General features: G+C 47.8%; 1 long non-coding RNA gene across 2 annotated transcripts; it reads right to left on the reverse strand.

Annotated features, from left to right (window-relative positions):
- Positions 1-1,922: 1,922 nt before the first annotated feature.
- Positions 1,923-21,458, reverse strand: LOC129735760 (uncharacterized). 2 transcript variants are annotated; one of them, XR_008731612.1, is made up of 3 exons: positions 21,328-21,458; positions 20,031-20,140; positions 1,923-2,181 (listed from the first exon to the last, which is right to left on the reverse strand). It is a non-coding gene; the product is annotated as an uncharacterized LOC129735760 (long non-coding RNA). The 2 variants fall into 2 exon arrangements; XR_008731613.1 differs by lacking the exon at positions 1,923-2,181 and adding an exon at positions 18,964-19,872.
- Positions 21,459-24,127: the final 2,669 nt, after the last annotated feature.

Genomic DNA, 24,127 nt, shown 5'->3' on the forward strand with positions numbered 1-24,127 from the left:
TGGTACCCCTCTCCTACACTCAGGAGCCAAGAAAAACAAGTGCTGTGAAAACAAACACTGTGACACTCACACCTGCAAGCTCTCCTTTGCACAACCCAGCTCTCCCCAGGGAGCCCTGCCAGCCACCCATCCCATCCTACTACAGAATCCCAGGCTCAGCTCTCCTCCCTTGGTGTCTCCAAAGAACTTGTCCCTGTAGAAGATTGTTCTTCAGGAGCTGCAGTCTCTTGAAAACCTCTAAGGCTCTCTAAGCAGTAATTTCCATCAATTATGGTCACGCTACTCAGTCCCTTCTTTCCCTAGATACCCTTAGCGCATCCTGCTCAGTGCTCTCCCTAAGCTGTCCTGCTGGCAGAGTCCCCCGTAAGCTGTTCCCCTTGTGACATGTCCCACAGACACCCTTGCCCTCTCTCTCCCTGGCTGTGCTGTTCCTCTTGTTCCCAACCCTGTCATTTGACATCACCTTGAAGAAACTTTGCTGTTCCTGACAGATCCACCCTCACCCCCATACAAATCTCTTTCCCCATACCAACTATTTCATCACTTGATAGCCAAAAGTCATTTTGACTAGAACCAAAACCAAATCCAGCCAACACCTTCAAACAGGCACTGTGACCACCAGGTAGGTTATCTCAGCTTTATCAGCTTTGTCTTGAAACAATGCTGCCAGCAAACCCTATCTATGATTTTAAAGACACCAAAGCTTCTTTAATAACTCAGCCGCTTATTTTTCAGGTGATAAACCCTGCGCCCGTATGCATCTCTCCTCGCATCCACATCCTGCAAACCAGAGTGCCCACCACCATGAATGCCTAGCCACCACCACAAAAACAAACAAGCAAAACAAAAAAAAAATCAAAACCCACAAACAAAAAAAATACCCAACTAAAAACGCAAGCCCTGCTGTGCTAACGCATAGCTGAGTCGGCAGCTGATGCTCAGAGACCTTTGTAGAGATGATGTGCAGAACTGCACCCTCCAGACTCTGCATCTGCCCAATGCCCCGCTGAGCACGCCACGGCTGCATAAAGGAGTCACTTCTCCTCCTCTCCATTTGTCTACCCTTGAAAGAAACCTCACTCATTTTGCAGTCACCCACTGAACTGAGAGTGAAACTCCAGTTTCAGGCAGGTTTCAAGGTCTCCATGTACCAGACACAGCCTGGCTCTGGGGTGAGGAAACCAAAAGCAAGAAAATTTCTCACCCATTCAAGCTATCCTTAACTCTTCTGTTAGGGCTTCCAGGTTTAACAGCAAAGGAGGGGGAAGAAAGAGAAAAGGAGGCAGCAACAGCAAGGTAGCCCTGTCCTGGGCAGTGCAGCTGGGTCCCGCCGCTGCTGCCGCTGCATGATGGACTTGGGGCCAAGAGAGCGCCGATGGCAGCACCGCTCCCCAGCACCGCCAGCAGTGCGGTCTGCGGGCACAGAGCCAGGCAAGGGGCTCTGTGAAGCAAAAGAGGGAGGGAAAGGGGGAAGGAGAGAAAGAAAAAAACCCAGAAAACCCAACCTCCCCAAACAACCCTGCACTGAAACTTAATAAACAGCAGCAGCCTGCATGCACCTTTCACAGAAACCCCTCTTTATTATTCGTGGGCAACTGTATTTTTATCCTGTGGCTTTCTGTTTTTCAGACGCATTCCAGCACGAAACCAGAGACAATACGCACCACTGAGCAGCAGAGTTTATTTTAAGGGACAGAACATTTTCCTGAGAGGATGCTCTATTTGCATCTGCTGCAGGAAGCAGTAAAATGGCAGGTGTGTTTCCATGTAACCCAGAAACACAAAACAAAATGCACAATGCAAAGCAAACGCTTTTGTCTTGCAAATCTCTGCTCAGTGTGCTGAAAAATAGAAAGAAAAAAAAAAAAAAGAAGAAAAAAGAAAAAAAAAAAGAAAAAAAAAGAAGGAGGGAGAGGGGTTTTCCCCGGGGCCTGTTTTCTAGCTTATTAGTCCTGCAGATGCTCAAGACCTATTTGCCAGGAAGGAGATTCATGCCCACCGGCAGGAGAAGGCAGCAGTCTCAATCTGCAGGCGTAACCACCGCTCCCATTTGCATGCATGTAAAATTTGTAATTGCTGCCGTACATGCCGTGCCTTGCAGGAGGCTGCGCTCCCTCCAGCAGTACCTTCAGCGACCATCTTCTGGTGAGGCCTTGCTCAGGAGTGTGCAGGCAGGGTAATCTGGAGGACAGAGCAGGTAATTGTATTTAAAATATATACAATAACCCTACCTGGTTTGAATGTAGCTTCTTGAAGCCACAACAACTTCTTCAGCACACCAGCCCAGTTTGACTTGCCGCTGTAACAAGCCTGTTGCAGTTATTTCCTCTGAACAATTAGTACCTCCAGCACAAAAAAATACAGTGAACTTTCAGGACGTTACAGAAAGAAATCAAAAGAGTTTTGCGCTCCTTTGTTTCCCCCAGCCTTACACTTTGTGAAAGATGTATTTTTTTATACTTTGAATGCAAATATATATACCATTCTGCCCTGGCAGTTATTACCTCATTTTGCAAAGGTAAATGAGAAAAAGCATGATACAATGGGCAGCATTATATAGTGAAAAGAAAAGGGGTTTCATTTGGGTTTTTTTTTTTAAAAAAAAAAAAACACCACCAAAAAGCACGATGACTCCGTGTCACAAAAGACCACCCTTAGTAAGATACCAGGAACACTGCAGCATTTGCAAGAATTAGCAATAGTACTTAGTGTTATGTTATATAGGATGATGTGCCACAAAGGATGTAAAAGCAAGCATTAGCTGCTCATGGGCCCATAAAAGATAGTGTTTCTATCCAAGTTAAAAGCATATTTATGGACAAACTAACACAAAGGGCAAAACAGGCAAAATCTTTTACTCAAATGACACACTTTTCAGGAAATTGAACTGTTTTTCCCTTTTTCTATTCTCTAGAAAATTCTGAGGTAACCCATGGGTGTTGCTGCTGTTTTCACTTTTTCATTCTGCAGAGGACAATACTCCTCTACCTGTTCCATCAATCTGCAGTCATCCTTTTCCCTAAGTACCCTACCTGTTACCTTGCAATCCTTTCCTATTTCTTTTTCTTTTCTACCCGTTATGGCTCACGGTTTAAGTTTTGTTTCATGGGAGTCTGAGTTATCTTTGGCCACAGGCCTGGATGGGCTGCAAAGCCATGGGTCTGATCTGGCCTCCAGGCAACACTGCCCTATAAACCCTAATAAAACAATAACGTCTGTGCATAATTTAGACCAGCAGAGCTCTCTAACTCTGAGAACTTAAAAATAAATATTGTGCTTTCACTCTGACTCTTGGTACGCGTGTGGGCACCTCACTGCCACGAAGGAGTCTGGGAAGCATCTCTGAAAGTCTCCTCCTGCTGCCAGGGTGCTGTGGCCAGCATGCAGAGACACTAAACCCCACCGAGTGTACCCAGCTCATCACCCACAAACATCCCCTGGGGCTGCCCCCCACCAGCTGCAGGAGCTGGGTGCCCTCTCGCACCTTGGCTCTACCAGTGTGGCACCCATGTGTGCTCCAGCCTCCTGCCCGGCACTAAACCACCAGGTGTCTCCTCCTAATGAACGGAACAAGCAGACATATCATCTCCAAGGCTCAGTTCACACGCAATTGAAAAGGCAACTTGGCTGCATGCTCAGGGACTCCTCCAATTTATTTTCACAAAGCACAGGGACATGGACAACACCCACACAACCATCCGTGCAGCCTTACAGCACCGATGGTACAGATGAGCTTCGCCAATGTAAATTCTCCTTATGAGGGAGGTTGCCTTATAGCAAAGTCACCCGGCAGAGCTGAGAGCTTAGTTTGCTAAACCTCACTGAATTGCCCACGCGATGGGAGGGATACAAGCACGGCGCACGGGTATGGGTTGCTGAAAAGGAAAGGGCTGGTTGAGCACAGCACTGCAAGGGGTTCAATTTGCATATCGGAAAGTTAGCGAGAGAGGGGAGCAGCTCCTCCCAGTATTGTATTACTGACAAATAATGTCACTGTGCCCTGTGTTACACGGTCAATAATTAAAAGATTATAGGTACCTCCCCTAAGGAAAGCATGCAGGGACAGAAGCTGGCAGAAAACAAGATGTTTCCACTGTACAAAAAAAGACAGAATATAACTTTATTTCATGCGCAGGGAGTTACTTCTACAAAACAGTTTTCTGTTGCAGAACAACAGAGAGCCCAGAGAGTATTACATTCCTATTATAAAGACTAACAGCAAAAATAAAGGGACAGCTTGTGCCCTGCCTCCATGGAAAGGTTAAGGGGATCTTTGGGTTAAAAAAAAATGGTTGCAAATCTGGAGTGCCAGTGCAGTCTCTTGCCCCACAGCCCCCCTGCAGCACCAGCACTTCATCTTTTGACACCCTAGCTCTCCAGCTGCAGAACAGATGTAATCCCTCCCACCCTGTTCCCCTGAGGGGTTTCATGTGTAAGCAGGGAGGAGGACACAAAAAACCCACCTCCCTTCTCCAGTGACCCCTGCACCACATCTCCTTCAAGGCTGGGAGAAGCAACAGGGGGCTCTGGAAGCTGCCCCACCTTGCAGAATGGATGTGATAAAGGCCTGACATACTGTTATTTTAACAGCAAGCAATATACCTATTCCTTTTGTCCCATTTTTTTCAGTCTTTTTGAGTATTTTTGGACTCACTAAAGCATGGAAGTTTTTTCTAACTCACAGCTGAGCGGCAGGTAACCCCCTCAGGACTTCCCCCATCACGCTGACAGCACCAACACACTTCCTTAGTGCCTGCAGCGCTTTCCAATGTCATGACAAATTTTGCCTCCCACTGCCACTCAGACGTAAACCGCAACAGCTGGCTGCTCGTGAGAGAATGCACCAACTCTCCACACCAACGGGGCACCGCTTGCCATTGCATCCTCAAATCCCACCACCAGCAAATGGGACAGCAAGTTTGGACAGTGCCACTTGAGAGAGATGGGTTGAAGAAAGCAAAGACCAGAGCTACAAAGTTGTTACAGGGTACGCAAGATCTAAGAGCAACTCAAGCCTCCCAAACCTCTCAGCTAGAGGAGTTCATTGTTGCAGCTTCGTGCAGCAGGCTCGCAGGTGCATAGCTGCCTTCCCCACCTGCCTGACCCTCTTCCCAGTGCTCATACACTCTGCTGCCACTTGCCTGTGTCCCTGCTGCACTAACCAGTTCCCAGGACCTTTTTCAGCCCTCGTGTTGCCAAGTGCATGATTCAACGGAGTTGCTGGCCTGGCTTTTGCAGTATGCACGGGCCACATATTCCTCCTGGGCCAAAACTCAAGCTCACCTAAATCCTGCCTGGCTCAGAGCCTGCGGATCAAAGTCAGCTCCTGCATGTTGAGCTCCCAAGTGGCTGAATGACTCACTGCAAGGGTGACAATGGATAGACTGTGTCGACAGCAAATGAAGCTTGACAAGAGGAGCTGGATGGGCTTGGAGCCTTCTGTGAAGCGCTACGGTCCAGCCCAGGTGAAGAGCAGCAGAAGCATCCCACAGGCAAAGGACAGCACGTGCAGGACAGTCCCAACCCTGCGAGGCACCTACCACACAAACCCTATCACCTCTGTGAAACCATGCTGCCCAGCATGAAAGCATGCTTTTGAAAATGAAGTTTCCTGGTTTAGGTTTGTGCATGACCTAACTTCACCTCCACAGAGCTGAGGCTCACATGAGTGCTTTCAACCCAGACAAGAACCTGGAGAGCAGCAGAAACTGGAAGAGGCATCAAAGCTGCACTCCTGTGCCACCAGCTGACACCCTTTACCATTGCTGAGAAAGCAGAGATGGAGGATCAGGCCAACAGAGGTGATAAGGCACTGACCCAGCCAGCTCAGCTTCTCTTGGAGGCAGAGGTAAATACCAAGGGAAGGTGAAACAGGGCCACATCTGACCACCATTCACTCCTATAACACCCTCCAGGAGGAGGAAATTCCTCCCTGATGTTCACAGCAATCCATTTAACCTCACCAACGAACAGGTGAATCTCCATTTTGCAACTCAAACTGCATCACAGAGAAGGACCTGGGACCAAAGCTGTCCTAGTACCAGTGGGAGCATCTGCCCACCACTGGCCATGCATCTCACATCTCATCTTTTCTCCTCCTGCACTGTATCCCGCATGCTGGCTGAGCTATTTCTTTTCACTGACTCTAAGTCCACTGCCCATTAGTGGCAAAGTGACCTCTTTGTCCCTTTTTTATGACACAGCATAAAGAGGAGATGCAGCCGATTTCCCCTAAGACTTCAAATATTCACATACTCCCCAAGTCTACTCCTTTCCAGAGTAGGTAATATACTGACATGAAATGCAAATGGAGTGATTTTCCTCTTTGAAGTTATCAGCTGTAATCTTCAAGTTTGTCCTTACGTCCAAGCGTTTAAAAAAAATAATTTATATTAATTGTTCCCACTGCAATTTGGTTCACACACCAACCTCCCAGCATAAAAAAACTCCACCTAAATTCCTGACATGCCCAAACCTTCCATTAATTTGTGCCCACTCGTTCTCATGCTCATCTCTGGCCCAGTAACATTGGGAAATCATTTGCCTTAATTCCCCACATCCAAACACCAGCCAAGCTAGTCCCCACTTTTGACACAAGTTTTTTGACAACCTTTCTGGTACATTGACCAAACACATTTGGCCTCGTAAAACCTGGACAGCCATAAAATGCACCATTTTCCTCCATACAGACAGGAGGACAAGCAAACCAAGCTTTGACAAATGTGGTCTTTGTGCATCGTGGTGGCACAGCTTACTTCTGCAGTGCTCGCGTCTTCTGGAGAGGGTGCTAGGGTTGGCACCCTGCCCTGCATCTTGCAAGCTTTGCAGCCCTGATGCAGCAAGAGTTTTGTTTAGCATAAAAATATATATATATATATATTATGGGGTCCACAACAGGCATGCCAGAGGAACAGTGTGATGCTGTGACTCATGCTGGGACCTAGAGGTACATCACGGCACCATCCCATGCCAGGAAGAACTTTTCTGAGAGTACGATGCACAGCTCTGTTGCAGCATCAGTAGGTTTTGCATCAAGTTGCATCTGGGCTGCAATCAGCCTTCCCAGCCAGGGTGCCTGGGCTACGGACACTTAGGTGTTTTCAGCCCAGGCCCCCCAGCAGCTCTCTGGGACACCCCTGCTTCACTTCTGGTACAGACCACACAACTTCCCAGGTTTTAACATGGTGAAAAAGGAGCAGAAGCTGATACTGGAAATATTCTGCCTTCACATTTCACGGCTCTGCACAGATTTTTGTGGTCAGTGCCCAGAGAGGTAGAAGGCCTCATCTCCGCATCTCACTCTTTTCTTTTGAACACACACTTCTCCGCATGCCTGTGCATACAGAGACACTTCTCAGCTTTCTAAGAAGTCTGAAGGAAACCCTGAGCTGCTAAGTCCCCAAATGAACAAGGCTAAGGAGTTTCAGCAAGTCGCCAAGAGCTGAAAAGGCTCATTAATCCTCACCCAAATCTAGCAACATTACAAATCCTCTGCTGCTACAAATGCTGTATGTTTTATCATACCCCACAGCTCACCGTATTCACCAGTTCACCCCAATAATAACACAGATACTTTCTTTACCGGGGAGCTTCAATCCACTTTCCCTACACACTGCTCATTTCCTCGATGGCAGCAACTTGCCTGACGCCCATCCACGCTACAGGGGGCTGGGATGCTGTATCCACCTCCAGCAGCTCTTTGCACGGCAGTGCAACCTGCAGGATGCCAACACTGGCCTTGAATCAGAAAAACATTTAGGAACATGATTAAGCACAGCATTATTCAGGACGGCAATTAAACACATGCTTACAGGCAAGCACATGCTGAAATGCTGTCCCGGATGGCAACGCTTTCAGAAATCAGGGCCCCTTCCAAGGAAGATGCAGTTGCTGGGTGGATTAACACCGACCTGTTTGTACTGCTGCAGTTTCAGTATGTGTGAACAAACTGGGGAGAAAAAAACTGGACCCCCCCCACCTCAGCTGTCTACACCAGGTAGCTGGGCTGTTTACTACAGCTCTATAAGTTCTGAATTATTCTCCACATCCCATAGTGACTGGCACAGAACTGAGCAACACTTGTCACATACCCAGTCCATCTGCATTCGTTCCCAGGTTCAGGCACCTGCCTGGCAGCGCAATGGTCCCCAGTAAAGCACAGGGGGGACACAGGGGCTGCCGCAAGCCCTCGGGTGGCACGCACTGGGCACTGCACTGTCTACGTTAACTCCATTTCATTCGTGCTTTATCACTGTTCAGTGGCTATTCCTGTCCCCAGCTGTGAACAGCAGTGGAACAAATGGCTCGTTTCTGTTTTTTCTCTAGGATGCAGCAAGACAAAAGGTCCAAGTGCAGGGAGCCACACAGACCCCTCTGCCCCGGTGCTGCCCATTCGCACCCTTGGGCTGTTACATGCTGCTCAGTGGGGCTCTGCCACTGGGGTAGCCACACGTGTGCCAGGCCAAGTAACTGTGTTTGGAGACTGGAAACATGTCAGGGGGAAGGAAAAAAAGGTCTTTCAGTTGTTTTTCTATTAATACTGGCTTTAGGAAATGTTTTCTTTCCTATTTCTGTCAATGGCACAGAGTATAGGGTGAGTAGCTCCGGGGGGAAGAGGCTGCTATCAGGGTTACCTGCACCAGCTTCTTCATTTTTGCTTTGGGCCATCAGTCAGAAGCGTGCAGAGACCGGAGCACTCTGGAGCTTGCAGCAAAAAGAGGGTAAAAGGAGGCAAAAATGGCTAAGCCGAGTAAAAAATGTCATTGCACCAAGCTGTCACTGGTGAGGAAGCAGGCACTTCATGGGATTCCACAGGAGGGAACAAATGCACCAGCCCAGCTCCAAAACTCATGCTCACTCCTGCCCAGCTCTGCAGTGAGAGGAGAAAACGCAACAGCCACTAGCCCACCACATCTCTCCCAGGCAGCCAAGGGCACCAGGACCATAGGCACAGAGATGCAGGACATCTACAGAGGCCAACCCAGTCCTAGTCACCAGGTTACAGATAGGGGAAGTCAATCAGAATGGAAAGAAAATCAGATTTAAAAGGTTGCTCTGCTCTCTGCCCTGATTCAGCTGCAATATATTTACATTTCTAGCAAACTTAATCCTAAACTCCTTGGGCCAGATATTCTAAGAAAGGAAAGGAACTTTATTAATTATGTACTAGAGCTGCACCCACAGCGAGCTGCTCAAGGAGCCAGGCTTGGACTGAAATCTCCAGCACTGCATAGCCCCCAGGAATTTCTGGATGTATGTTATGTTGGTTTTGTTAGTTTACTTTTTTAAAAAATATGTGTTTTGTAAAATCCCAGATTTTTCCACTAGATATTCTCACAGGTATCAAGGTAGCATTCAGGCCTCTTGCTCTAAATATGAATTACACTATCTACAAGAGAATTCAGAGCCTGGCAGGCTGAAAGCAAGCAATTCACCTTCAAGCAAGCGCTCACCTACTATTTCTATGATAATGAATACATAATTTATTAAGTGAATAAAATGCAGGAGACCAGAATTATTAGCAGCTGCACTGTGAATAACCTGTGTTAGAGATCTAACACCCCCGCCTGAAAAAACAGCCACGTATCTAAAAATTAAACTTTTTCTTAGTTTTCCAAAGTTTCCTGCAAGTTAAAACAGTTTTCATATGGGAAAGTTCTGAAATACTGTCTCCTCGTAATGTCAGAGATCTGTGTGCATCTGTTTTACCGATACATAGGACAGACTGAAAAGCAGACATTGCATGTGGCAAAGCCCACGAGGCCGGCAGATGGAGATACCAGCTTTGTTCCACGTTAGCCTTTCCTGTAAACTGTCACATTTTCATCTCCCATTTCTTCAGGTCTGTTCCAATACTACATTTTATACAGCTCCGGAGAAGAGATCTTAAGGCTAACATTGCTTTGCATGCACTGCCACAAAACCAACCTGTTTTACTACAAACTCCCTTTGCCACAGTGCTCACGATAAAGACAAATTTCGTTCTGCATGGCCAAAGCAGTGAGGGTGCGAGTGGGGCTGGAGCAGCATCACGGCCCAGCCTGCCAAAAGGCTGTTCTGGTGCCCCTGCGGCTGCAGCTCAGGTCGAGGAGGAGCAGAACCCACCCTGGGGTACCAATCACATCCCTGCATCTGAGAGTTCAGCAGGAGGGAAGCATGTCGGCTCCTTTTCTCAGCTAAGGAGTTCAAGCGGAAAATTTCTCTGATGATGTCTTCTTATGGCTCTAGTGTTATTACCAGCATATCTCCTAATGAAATTATTCCTGGGGCTGCTGCTCCTTCAGCTTTCAGAAAAGCTTCAGTGCCACTATGCTCTAAGGGAAAGTGAAGAGCCCAGCCTTTCAGGGCTGGCTGGTGTGGAAGTGAAACTCCATCTAATTTAATTTAGGAAAAAAACAAAAGCCCCCAACTCTTTGAGCCTGAATGACTTATGACTTTCCCTTGCAAAATGAAGGAAGAATTAAACCCTATATTAATACCATGAGGATGCAGGAGTGAGGAGCAGGCAATAAGCACAGAATGTCCAAATTAACCTAAGTCAGTCTGAACTCATTCCTCTGTTTATGTACATTTTAAAAGAGGTTTAATTAAGCTACCACATCTTAAGATGGGATTTTCAAAGCTATATAAGCAATTTATAAGAATCCAGACGGCAAAGGGCAGTTCAGGCACTCATGATTCTTTGAAAATCCTCAACTGGTGTAATAGAATTCATTTTCTCCTGCAAATTAGATACATATTTAACAAAAATAACCCGGGGCCACGTACAGAAGTTACAGATTATCATAACCTAAGCATGAGGGCAGAGTTAAGGTTACAGAGTCAAATTTTACTGCCATGTTCTCATGTCAGAGTGTCAAATATCCAAAGTATAAAAATGACAAGATAGAGAAAAATCTGAGCATCTTGCAGTAAGGAGTGGTTGGGCAGAGTCACCCAGTGGTGACAAATGTACCTGTGAAATCAATCAAATAATCAACCAAATCTAAGACTGGTCAAATTCTTTTGCTAAAGCTTTAGATCTGTTTAAGGTATTTAAGATAATCTAAGCCCTTATATTAGCACAAGCTGTTTAAAATGATCCGAGGCTTTAGATTGGTTTAAGCTGCTTATGCAGCTTTAAGGTTTTAAAAGGGTTTAGACTGCTAAAAAACATTCCCCAAAAAGCAAGTGGGGTTGTTTGTTGGGAGCTGGTTGTACCATTTCATGGATGTTAATATGGTGCAAATGCAGAAATAAGTACACAGGTATAAAATGTTTTGTTTGCAACGCTAAAAGTCAGTGTCAGTCAGTCCCAAGTCTACAAATACCGAGTTTACAGCTGATTCCTATTGGCATAAGTTTGAGAAGAGCAGCATGCCATAGTTAAAGCACCAAGAACTCTGTCTTCTTTAAATTAAAAAAAAAAAAAAAAAGGAAAAAAAAGGTACTACAGGAAATTACACAAAATTAATGCAATTCCACCCTATTATGAAAATACAGACAATGTGCTAGCATATAAACCCTAAAACTCAGCTTTGCTCTCTTCTGTTCTACTGCTCTTATTTCCAGCTTTGTATCACCAAAACACAGTGTCCCTTGTCACCCATTTGCAAGCCTACAAGTGTCTCTGGGGATATGAAATCCAAGGTGCCCAAGTGGTGCTGGGAAAGCTCAATAGCAAGACCCCATCACCCACACATTCACTTTCCTCCAGCAGCGTTACTGTACCACAGCGGGTGCTGGAACACACAAGGGCCAGGAAGGCTCTTCCAGGAGGCGAGGATGGGCTCCACTGTGATCTGCATCTTTGCAGCACAAAATTATCCTCACTCAAGTAAATTTTTTGCAAGGAGCATGCTCAAGCTAACTACCCATCTCGCTGAGGTGCAGAACTCTTACCTGCAAGGAGCACTTTTTATTTTCTTAAGTCCTCCCTGGCAAGTCCAGCTGGGCTCAGAACATGCCCACAGCTCCCAAAACACACTTCTCCATGCGATCTGTGCCCTGGGTCTTGCTCCATCATCCCTGCACCCTGCTCTTGCCACCCTGGCAGGACCTTTTGCCAGCCCCAGCTGCAGTGTCACCCTGTTCCGGGGCATGGGAGGGCTACTGGGGCACAGGCTGCAACAGCCCTTGGGCTCAGCCCCAGCCCAGAGCTTCGGTCTCACCCAGACTCAGCCTGGGAGATGGCGCTCAGCTGCAAGGATGGAGTCACCACCCCTCCCTTGGGGAGCTTGAATTTCCTTCCCAAAACACTGTCTGGAAAATCAGGGCAACTCTCCTGCTTGAGGGCACACCTTTTATAAACAGCTGCACAAAAACTTCTAGTCTCCTTCAGCCAGTTAGATCACGACAGTTTACAGTTTGCCTTTCTGCCCTGTGGAGGGGAGGGTCCCATCCCTCCCTGCCATCTAGATGCAGCAAACGCAGCCCCATTGGGACAAAGAGCCGAGGTTTTTAGCCACTGGAGCAGAGGCACCACGGCACACAGCCACCCTAGGCTCTCATTTACACAAACATAAAGGCAGAGCATCTGGCCATGTGTCAAAAGTCTTTAATTACATGATTGAGCTTATCTTAAATATCTATTTATTGGAAGTTGTAAATAACACAAGAGTGCATTCTCTCTGATAAACACCACACAGACAAAGGGAAGTTATGATTACATATTCACCCCAACACTTTCTTATTCCATCTTTTGATTGCTTAACTTTGCAACCTTTATATGATATTAATGTAGGCATCCTGTGTTCCCCCCTCCACCTTTGCAGTTTGCTTTTGAGTACCAAGTTCATTTTACAGCTATTCAGTCATGGAGAACCAAGTAAGTTTTTTTCATAATCAAGGTTTTTATACTAATAGGTATTTTTTCCTTGGGACCGGGCTTCTTCAGACGGCATCAGTCCCCAAGCAGTTTTTGCAATGGCAAACACTGAACAAAATCCAAACGACTGAGAAAAAAACCATGAATGCTGACAGAAATAGCAACAGAAGCAACAGAAACCTGTTATGTACCATTAGCTGAGAAAATTAGCCTCTTGATTTTTCAATTTACCCAACCTTCTCCTCTGTAAGAAACAACAGGCTGCTCAGGGATGGGTTCATGCCTTGAAAGTGTACACAGCATCCCAAAACAAAGTGCAGAGTAACTATGGATACAGAATTACAGCTTCCCTGGAGTCCTCTCTGTCTGCGGGTTATCACATGCTCGCAAAATCTTCATAAACAATAACATCACACAAGGAGACAGCGCTGGGAAGTGAAAGACCAGAGTCAATGAGCTGATTTCCCAGAGGGAACATGCCCTCCTTGCACCCCAAAATTTCAATGGCCAAAGGAATATAGGTCCTGCCAGCTGCAGGCATACCAGTCAAAGCACTTTTGTATAGCTTTATCATAACTTGTTGCATTCCTGCAGTCATAATAAGCCAAATTCCAGCTAAATTAGCTATTCTGAGAATTTAGTTATTTCCCTGGTATTCCCCATGCATGTTTTCCAGGACACTTTTGAGTTCTAGTGTTATTTACATTACCACGACACCTTGTTATCGATCCTTGCCAGTTGACAAAGGGGTGTTGAAACTGGAGCATGGAAACACAGCAAGACATGCAAGGAGCAACAAGCTCTTCCCCACAGCACTCTGATGAACACAGCCCAGCCTTCTGCTCCATGGCCCACAGTCAGCCAAGCACACCGCTCAAGTTCACTGTCTTCACACAATTCACTGAAGGGCACGTCCTTTCTGATTTTATGACCTACTCCATACGACGGAGCAGCCTGAAATCTCCAAGTCGAGGGTCCCATGAAGCTGGACCCTACACAAACAGCAAGAGCACCTTCCTGCTTCAACAGCCCACCAGCTGCACCCATGCCACACAAACACCCAGAGCACTGGCATCTGCTGAGATGTCCACGAGGAACTGAAGCCAAGGAACAAAATTTTTGCCTTAAAGAATGGTATATTTCTGTAAAAACAGAAACAAGGACTCTTTCTTCTCTTAAACTGCCTGTAGCACAGGGAGACACAAGAAATCTTGAGTAGCATCAACCCAACCATCCTGCTGTGTTGGAAGAGCATGTGCATATACCTTGCTTCAAGGGCACATGAGAGTGCACTGGGTGGAGGAAGACAAATAATTTCACATGCTATGCAATTTTAGGAGCACAACCTTCGACAGGACTTTTGCTTCCAGGTCCCCATGGCAAAGCTAACTCCCACTGATGCTTAATCCATAGCATAACTGTAAATGTAAAATGACATAATTCCTGCCCCAGCTAAGAGGCATGTCTCACTCACTATGAAGCAAGCCAGGTATAAATTCAGCACTCCAAAAAGCAACTGAACTATAACAGCAATATCTTCCATTTGTTACCTTAGTTGTTTCTTTGAAGCCTGTGGTTCATACTCTGCCGACTGCCCCCAGGCATCTTGCAGCCCGTAAGCAGCACACACGCCAGCACACCCTCTCACCGTTGTTGAAGCTGGCCCAGGATCAATTTTCACCCCCTGTAGTGGGTGGTCTGATCCACAGAGCCACCGTACTCGCTGCTTTCTCTTGGCATAGCACCACATCTTGTTTGGAGACACAAGGTCACCCTAAATATTTTCCTTCAGTCTGCCATGGGTGCACAGTACATGCCCTTCGCTTGGCAGGTAGCAGATTTTTTTTCCACCCCATAAAATTACTGTCCGATGAATTAATCAAAGTTATAATCAAATGCAACTATCAGTAAGGTAGACATTGCCTGCACTTGCTGGAGCCATCCCTGCCACAGAGGGATGTCTGGAGAATTAATTTCTAGCAACAGATTCACTGCAGCAGAGTTTTCAGACAAAACCTGGCCAAACTGCTTTTGAAGAGCCATTAAAAACAAAACAACCTGTCTGGCTCAGCAATTTTCACTCTCCCATAAAGTGCACTATGATGCCAGGACCAAAACAAAAAAAACAAAAAAAAATTGCAAATATGAGTTAAAGCAACCAAAACCAGGGCAAATGGGAACATGTCTGCAATGTACAGGATTACAATGACTGACAAGCAACACAGAAAGGCCATAAGGAGAGAGATGAGGGATGATAAATTTATTTTCATGGGCTAAAACACACAGGCAAAGGCGAATTGGCTGGTGAGGATCAGAAATGCCTTTGAAACATAGGTGACGTAGGATGCATGTGGGTTAGAGGGACCAGATCTGGGGCAGGACAGGATGATGCTTGTGCAGCCGAGCCCATCCCAGAAGCCTGCTCTTTTGCACATGAGCATTTATTTAGAAGACCATATGAGGTCCAGTCACACCTCTATCAATGTTTCCTTTGGTTATTTCAAACATAGTAGACCTTTTAATATCAAAACCACCACTTAACAGTAACACCCAGCAGGATATATAAAGCATATTTAAACTCTAAAGGCAACTAAAAAAAGTGGGCTTGAAGTTTTGTTTGTAGCAGAGGTGTATTCTGAAGGATGCTGAGATCATCCCTGACATCATCAGAGCAGCATTCACCTTTCTCGCTTGCACTCTAACAGAATGATGAATTCTGTGGTGACTTATTTTCAGCAGATCACTTCTTACATCAGGGTTTGCTCATTTCTTTTTTTGCTGGCAGCCCCCAAAGCAGGACTGTGAGTCAGCAGCAGCCCTGGGCCCTTCCTCCAGAGATGCAGGAAGCGGTCCAGCCACCTGCGGTTGTCTCCTCCACCGGAGTTTATTGACCAAGCTCCCTTCCAAGGTGCCCATGTGTCCCACATCAAGACCTACCAGAGTGACAAGGTGGCACACGGGAAGGGAAGCAAGCAAGAGACAGTCTCTCAACTGCACTGAAAATCTGGGGTGCTTGAGGGGTGGAAAACCCATCTGAAGGTCTCGAGTCCCATGGGATTCCCATGCAGGCAGTTTGCAAGAAGCGCTGGAGCGGCAGGGCTGTGGGAGCCTCCTCTCTCAGCTGCAGGGAGAGGCAGATCACCCAGAACCATTAGGGTCAGGGTCATTAGGGCATCCTGGGTCACAACCACCCATACAGACCAGCCCCCAGCTGGGATCAACAGCTGGGTTCCTCCCGGGGACCATCCCAGCAGCCATTTCTGGGGCTCCCCCTCCCTCTGCTCGCAGGGGATGACAGCAGCATCCCATGTCCCTCACCCACAAAGGCTTTTCACACATGGCCCCCCGAGAGCTCAAGCTGGCCACGCCACATGCAACATGCCTCGTTAAATTATTCAGGTCGTTGGTAACAGCAGCCGGTCTCAGCGTTCACCTCCAAACAGCTCAGACCCCGCCAGAGCACCCACATGCCCAGGAGCTAGCATTGCTCCCACTTCTCATGGCAAGGATCAACGCTGCAACAAAACACACCTAGCAACAGGAATTATCTGTACAGGCAGATACGTTCCCCCATGCATTTCCCTACAGCACCAGTGTCCACTTAGCAAATAATCATCTAAAAAAAACCAGCGAGCGCTGCTGTCTGCAGTTGGAGCTTAGAGTCAAAACTTATCACTCGTATTTTCAATCTGCCAGGGACTCACACTAAGATCTTGGCCAAATGGCTCCCCCTCCCTCCTCCCCATTTCACACACAGAAGAAAAAGTAAGACTCAAAAAGGTTAAACGGGAACAAAAAAGGCCATACTGCTTTCCCCCACCACCACTTCAGTCAGCGGCTGAGATCAGAGTTGAGCAAATCCATTACTTACATAGCTGCTAGGTTTCCATTCCTGGAATAAAAGTTTCTGAGCTTTTTAAAGAGCTAAATGAAGAGATGTGGCCTGTGAATTCTGACATCCCTTTTGCAGTCCGGTCAGTAATATGGTTAAATATGGGTAAGCAACAACCAGCCCTCTTTGACAGTTTTGAAGATCCTCTTCAGTTAACGACATGCACCTTCAAACACTCAAATCAGCATGCTGGGATCTACTGTTCCTTGGTGCATCCATACTAGCCCACATTATGCATCTGCCTGAACTAAGCCAGCTGCAGATACTTAGCTTTACATGCAGAAAGGAGATATTTTTTAGCCCCAAACAAGTCTAGAGTGGTTTGTGCTCCTACCAGCACAAGGCAGTAAGACTCACTCCCAGCTGGTCCAATTAAAAATGATGGGTTTAAGTCAATATTGTGTTCCCACTCTCCTGGCACCAATCCCTTCCTCACCAGCTCCAAGTCTTGAACAGTTAGCTGAGATTTCTGGTAATTGTGGGACCAGCCCAAGGCCAGGTGGAAAATCCAGAATTAAAGTGTGCCTGAGGAGATCTTCACAGCACTCTGAACCTGGGTCCCTCCAGGGGTCTGTAAAACGTCTTAGCCCATAAACAACTGTCTCAATTTTTAGCAAATATCCCCATTTACATAACTCGATTGAACAGCCCAGCCACAACCTTTACCAGAAATGAGCCAAGATGCCAAAGAGCCATTTGAAAGCCACGACCTTGCATGTCATGTATGTTTATAGGAGTTTTACAACTGTTTCAAGCAAAATAATTAACAGTCCCCTTTGCAAGCACGATGCTGTCAGATGACCCAGGCTCCAAGTGCCTCGGAGAACAGCAGTGTCATTTCCCTGTCTCAAGAGGTGATGAAAGAATAAAAGTCAGAGTGATGCAGGGCCAACAATTCCCACTGGTCCCAAGGCATTACAGCTCATAAAAGAGCGGCTCCTGGCAGGACTTGGATGCCACCATCTCTACAGAGAAGCACGCTGGCGCTGGTACAGCATGAGACAAAATGCACTGTGTCCTGTTCTAGCTGCCAGCAGGAGGGTTTGGGTTGGACAATGCATGAAGGGTTTCATGGCCCCAGAGGCAGCAGACCAGAACCCTATGCTCTGTACAGGAGATGATTTGATAGGAAAAAGACCACCTTCCCATCCTCCCCCTCCTTAGTTACCACCTGCCTGGGCTTTCTCAGTAGGTTCTCATCCAAAATGTTTCCACCAGCCTGAGCAGAGTGAGAGCTTGGGACTGGAGACGAGCAGCGAGCTCCCACATGGCAGAAATCCCGCCGAGCAAGCAGGCTGGCCGAAAGAAGGAAAAAATAAAAGACTGACACCACCCCCACCCCCCTCTGCATTTTATTGCGGCTGGATTTGCAATCTCCAAAAGAAAAAAAGTAGGATCAGGCACACTCCATCTTTGGCATACAGGAAAATCAAGAAGTTCCATCCCTGCAGGACCATGCAACCCCGGAGCGACCCGAGCATTGAGGTAGTGCAAGGTTTGGGGAAACATCTGTTTTCTTTGCATCCCAAAGCACATGGCTGGGGTTCACCAGCACCTGTCAGCATCAGGGTCTGCCACTGCTGGCAGAGCAGGAGGGCAGGGGACGCAAGGCACGCACAGCCCCGCACCCTGCCTGAACCAGGCTCAGAGGAGCATTCCCTCCTGCCACCTCCAAAGCATATCTTAATCATCTTCTCCTGTATACACCCTCTATCAAACTCCTAATTAAAAATTATTTGCTTTTGGAAGGGGGAGGGGGGACAGACCAGACTGCATGTTCAGTTTTGATTACTTTTTATCTGTCAGGTTAGGTATTCACAAGTTCTCTTTCTAGGAAGCCTCAAGGGGTTGTTTACATAGAATACGTATTTTATTTCATGTGCTGCCCACCCTCAGCTTGCACAATTAATTGGGGTAAACTTTTTGCAGATCATTTCCTTAACAGTCAGGCAAAGAAGCTACAAATAATCTTGCACACACACAGAGAGAAGAAATTCATTGCTCAAACACATTTAAACGCACTGAAATATAAATGCAAACTTCCAGACAAAGGGCTAATTTCTGCCCTCGGAGGTTCACCCAGCCAAACAAGCTGGATGATCCTAGCAAGGGCTGGATTTGGCCCTTGGAGAGGCCACTGCAGTCCCTGCTACAAGCCCAGGCTCACAGCTGGAGGAACACCCAGTTGAAGGAACTGGATGATCCCAGTGAGGGCTGGATTTGGCCCTAGGAGAAGCCACTGCAGTCCCTGCTACAAGCCCAGGCTCGCAGCTGGGAGAACGCGGCAGAAAACCCGGAGCCCGAGCAAGAGCCTTGGCCAGGTGCTGCATGGGGCTGCCACTGCCTCCACCTGCCTCCGCCACAGCAGCCCGCCAGCACTGGGAAAACTCGAGTTCCCCAGCAAAGGACAAACCTCTGGGGGTAATATCCCAGCGCTGCCCAAATGCTAGCCCCAAGTGCACGCAAATAAAATTTGGCAGGGTGAAAAAGAAAAGCCAGTGCCCAGGCTTTGTGCAGGTAAAAGGGGATTCAGCCACAGGCAGGGATCTAGCTGTTAAAATGAGAGGAGGAATATTATTTTTAATATGTTTATACATGCTGTAGCATCAGGTAACAGCTGCTTCTACTCTGCAGGGAGCGTAAATGCAGGATGGGAAGCAGAGCAGGGCCTTGGCACAGGCACTCAGCATCGCCCCGGGGGGACAAGGCTCCCCACGAAGCAACATGTCCATTTTTCCACCGCCGCAGCGGCCAGGGTGCCCAGCAGAGCCGTGTGCCCCTCTGCATGCCCGCATCAATCCTGCACATCGCTAACACACGCAGCATTTGCCTCCCACTGCCCCCCAGTCCTGCCTCCCACCAGCAAGGCAAAAAAAATATAAAAAATCTATGCACATCGGGAGAAAATGAAGTTGCTGTCAAGCAACGATAAATTCATGCGACAGCCAGGGCTAATTAAGCAGCAGCAAGCAGCAAAGTAGCTGGGAGCGTGGCGGGGACAGGGTTACAGGCTGGCTGCAGGCTGATTGACACCGCTAAGGTTACCTCGGGCTCGGGGAGCTCGCCCATCGCGCCATGCACGGCAGCCGCTGGCCACCCAGGGAACACACGCACACGGGGGGGAGATCTGCAGCTCGCTGTGCGGGGGGCGAGCGCCTCGGTGGCAACCTGGCACCTTTCGGGAGGCAAAATGGAATCTCACCGTCCGGTTGTGCACCCGCAGCAAGGCAGGGGGGAGAAAAATACACCATTCGCAAATCTGCACCCAGAGAACAAAAAAACCCCAAAACCACAAACCCAAAAAAACCACAACACAAAACCCCCGGTGCCTACCTTTGCTGGGTGCCAGCAGGCAGATCCCGGACTGTTTTGGGTCGGTGGCTGTTCCCTTCTTTATGAAATGTTCGGCTCAGCCGGTGCTATTTGCATTCTTTCATTAGCACCTGTTTCAAGTAAGGAAGGAGAAAGCTCATTACGAGATCAGCTTCCTTTCAAAATCAATTATTAAAAAAAAAAACAATAGATGCACACTGCCAAATAATAATCAAGCTAATTAAAAAAAAAAACACACACACAAAAAAAAAAAACAAAAACCCAAAACCAAACATGTATATTAAAGCCCAAACTAGGCAGTTTAATAATGGGAGGTCTTGCAGGTTGTGAGCATGCTCCAGCCGGAACAAATCCTTCCTCTGTTATTCCTCTGAATAAAAATAAACCACGATCAAGAAACCCAAGCGGAAGCTTCCTCCTAGAATCCCTGCTGCTGAAAAATATGTAATAAATTCAGCCCGAAGACGCAGACTCTAATCAGCAGCTGTTTTCTGGATCCAAAGCCAGCCAAAGCCTCTCTTGTCTTTTCGCACTATGAGTCTAGGCCTTTTTGAAAAGGGTTTTAACCTTTTAAAGATACAGTACACCAATTATCACTTCTGGAGGACTGTCACTCACGGTGCAAATAAATTAATAAAGCAGCTGCGGTGCCACAGTAGGAGCAGGGGTTTGCACTAGCAGGCTTGCTTCGTGAATATTATTATATGATTATATTTTTTAAGAGGATCTCCCCCCTCCCCTCCCCTTGGGAGAGTAATAATAAACAGAAAACTTGCCACCCAGCTCTTGGATAAATGCAAAGTCATTATAAAAATGAACAGCAGCTGGATGTGATTCAGGGAGTTGTGCGGCCGCTCCTTATCAGGGTTAAATTTGTTGCAACTGAATTGTAGGCATTAACAGTTTCCGTCCCGCGGCGGTGTGAGAGGGTTAATGACATGCAGAGGAGCTCTGTCAAGTGCTTCCCATCAAACTAAGGATCAGGCTGCAAAGTTTGAGCCGGGCAGCCCTGGCACAGCCATGAAGCATGTTTCCAGGAGGAGGGTCTGGGGGGGTGGGGAGTAGGGGGGTGAGCAAACCGAACCAAAACCCCCCCCAGAAAAGCTCAGCCCTCCGCTAACAAGCACCGCCAAGCACCGGTGGCCCCGGGTGCGTGGCACAGCGCCCCGCAGGACAGTGCAGAGCCACCGGGGAGCGGGGGTGCCGGGGCCCCGCAAAGCGGCGGGGGCCCAGGCTTGGGCCCCCCCCGGCAGCGTCCCCCGGCAGCCTCGTGCCTCTGCTGGTGCCATCGGCCCACCTGGGTGGCAATCGCATCCTCCTGGGCAGGGAGCAGGGAGCCAGGGGCCATCCCCGGGGTGCTGGGCTCCACACGCGGCACTCCTCTCTGGCCAGTCCTCTCTGCAGCCCCCGGCATACGAACCATCAGGAGCAAGCGGTCCTTCCCGCCCTCTCCCTCCCTCCCTCCCTCCCTCCCCCCCCCCCCCCCTTCCTCCTCCTCCTCCTCTTCAGCAGAAAATCATCATATTTCATGTGTCGCTGCTCCAGCCTCGCCAATTGGCTGCGCACCCGCCGGCGGAAATGTCAGGAGCGGCCCCGCATCGCCCCCTGCTCCCCCTGGACCACCAGCTGCCCAGGCTGGGGCAGGGGCCGCAGGGCTGCCCATCCGAAAGGCAGGGAAAGGGGATGATGGATGGCTGGGTTGGGATTTTTTGGGGGGTTGGGTTTTTGATTGTTTTTTTTATTTTCTTTTGGGTTTGGTGGTTTTTTTTTCATTTTAATGCCACTTTGGCTCAGCTCTGGAGGGATGCAGGCTGCCAGCAACTTGACCTTGACCTGCACGGTTGCATTGCCAGCAAAAAGCGGTTTCTGGATGATGGAGACCCAGCACATCTGCTCTGCTCCACAGAGCTGCCCCCCTCCATGCCGGTCCATGCTGGGGGGCTACACCGACCCACCCCAACACTGGCTCCATGGGTGCAGCTCCACTCGCCCTACAGGTACCGTAGGTGTTTGGAGGGACGATGCCTGGCAAAGAGATACTTTCCCCCCCTCTTCCCCACCTATTTTCAAAGTCAGTGCATTTGTTTACAGCTTACCCCCCACTTCCAGACCTTTCAAACAAGATGTATCAGCATGTTCCTTTATCATCTTCATAGCTGGAGAAGCTGGGATTTGGAAGCTGTTTGCCTGAAGCTACCCAGTGTGGAGCAACGGCTCAAGTAAGAAGACAGCCCAAGACTTCTCATCACCTGACCACTTCTCTTCTCAAAGCAGGCCGGGGGGGGGGGGGGGGGGGCAGGCGGGAAATATCCAAAAATTTTCTTGGAAAGTGGAGCAATGGAATAGCAGAACGGAATAATCTGATGAAACTGCCATCCTCCACGCTTGCAAATACACCATGTAGAAATGAAATGTGAACACATCCAGTGACGCTGAAAAATGTTCTCCTAAGAACATCTGAGCCATGGTTTCCTGCTGGGCTCTCCAGCACAACAGGAGCATAAGGAACAGGGGAAATACAACAGCCAAAAGCTAACTTTTATTTTGTGGCTGTTTACACAAGGATAAATAAAATTGCATTGTCACAAAAAAATAAAGAGGATTTGAGTGTGGCATTTATGGTACAAATCAGCTTATGAAACCTGCAGTTCTCTACTGATTGTGAAAAAACTCAGTCGTAAATGGGCAGTATATTGGACAGAAGGGTAAAAAGCTCCAAAGCTTCCTTATTTGAGCATCCAACAAGCAGCTGATGAGACCGAGTCTCATCAGTAAGTGGAGCTAGCCCAGGGCAGCGTGCTCCTGCAAGGGGAGCTTGGCAGTCACCATTCCCACCATCTACAAAGTCCTCTATCTCCCTGTGTCAAGGCAAGTGCTTTGGCACAGCAGAAACTCATCACCACTGTGTGTCACTGTAGGCATTAAAACAAGTGCAGTAAAAAGGAAGAAGGCAGATAATCTGGCTATTAAGCAAAAAGACCACTGTCTCAGTCCAGAGCAACAGGACACAGTTCTTCATGCTGTTCTTCCCCTTCCAGATTTCAAGAGGAAGCCACACAACAAGACATTTCATCACCTGTGCCAGCCTGGGCTTCCTCTGACAGATGACTCAAGTCTGTCATGGTAGGTCTACAAGGTGCCATGCAGCTCCATGCATAAACATTTGGAGGAATTAATTGAGCTACAGAAGTGGTGTCACGATGCTGGCATTGTGCTCCTACCAACATCACCACCCTCACATGAGCCCAGTTCTCCACATGCCATCACGGTCTACCACACAGACCTTGAGAAGTGGCTTGTCTTCAAGGGCCTTGCTTTCCACACCAGCAAATCACACACAAAAATAGCTGTGCTAAGAAAGCATGGCAGAGTTTACTGGAGTCTATCAAGCTGACATCTAAATTACTAAATGACTGGCAAAACCAGAGGAAGCATCAGCTTGTAACACAGCGCAGGGCAGCCACTGCTTGAGAGCATTGTGCAGGCTAGAGCACATGGTCCAATCTCCCAAGGAAAATACCACGCTGCCCAGAATGAAATCCTGTTTGAACAAGAGACTTCCTTTGGGAAAATGTACAATCAGCTTAAACATTTCCCCTTGGTGGCTATATATCTCCACTGTTAAACATCAGCCTCATCACGAGCCTGCGTCTACCTGGCTTCAGCTCCTGATCTGGGGACCTCCCAAGCAAAAGCCAAGCCCCTCTGAGCAAAGCCAGACTCTTGTTTTTATTCCCTGTGGAACTTCAATGAGAAAGTCCCAAATGGGCAGGAGTTAGAAGAGATTACCTGCTACTGATTTTGCTCTCCGTTTTTGCTCTTTTAGACCATTGCCACATTACCCTTATCTATGTAAGAGAAGGACAAGAGGTGTCACACAATTCTGCTTTGAGGCATATTCTCCACTTACAGGCGTTCAAGCTTCCCTCTGACCCCACACAATTTTTAAGAGATCCTTCCAGAGAAGCACATACTAGAAGGTGGCACAGAAGTTGCAGCAAACCACAACCACCTGATCAACCCCTAGAAACAGAAATCAATAAAATAATCCTGAAAACAATTAGCTAACTAGGTTTTAATCCTTTTCATATACACAG

The sequence above is a fragment of the Falco cherrug genome, chromosome 3 (genome assembly GCF_023634085.1).
Source record: "Falco cherrug isolate bFalChe1 chromosome 3, bFalChe1.pri, whole genome shotgun sequence".
NCBI lineage: Eukaryota > Metazoa > Chordata > Aves > Falconiformes > Falconidae > Falco > Falco cherrug.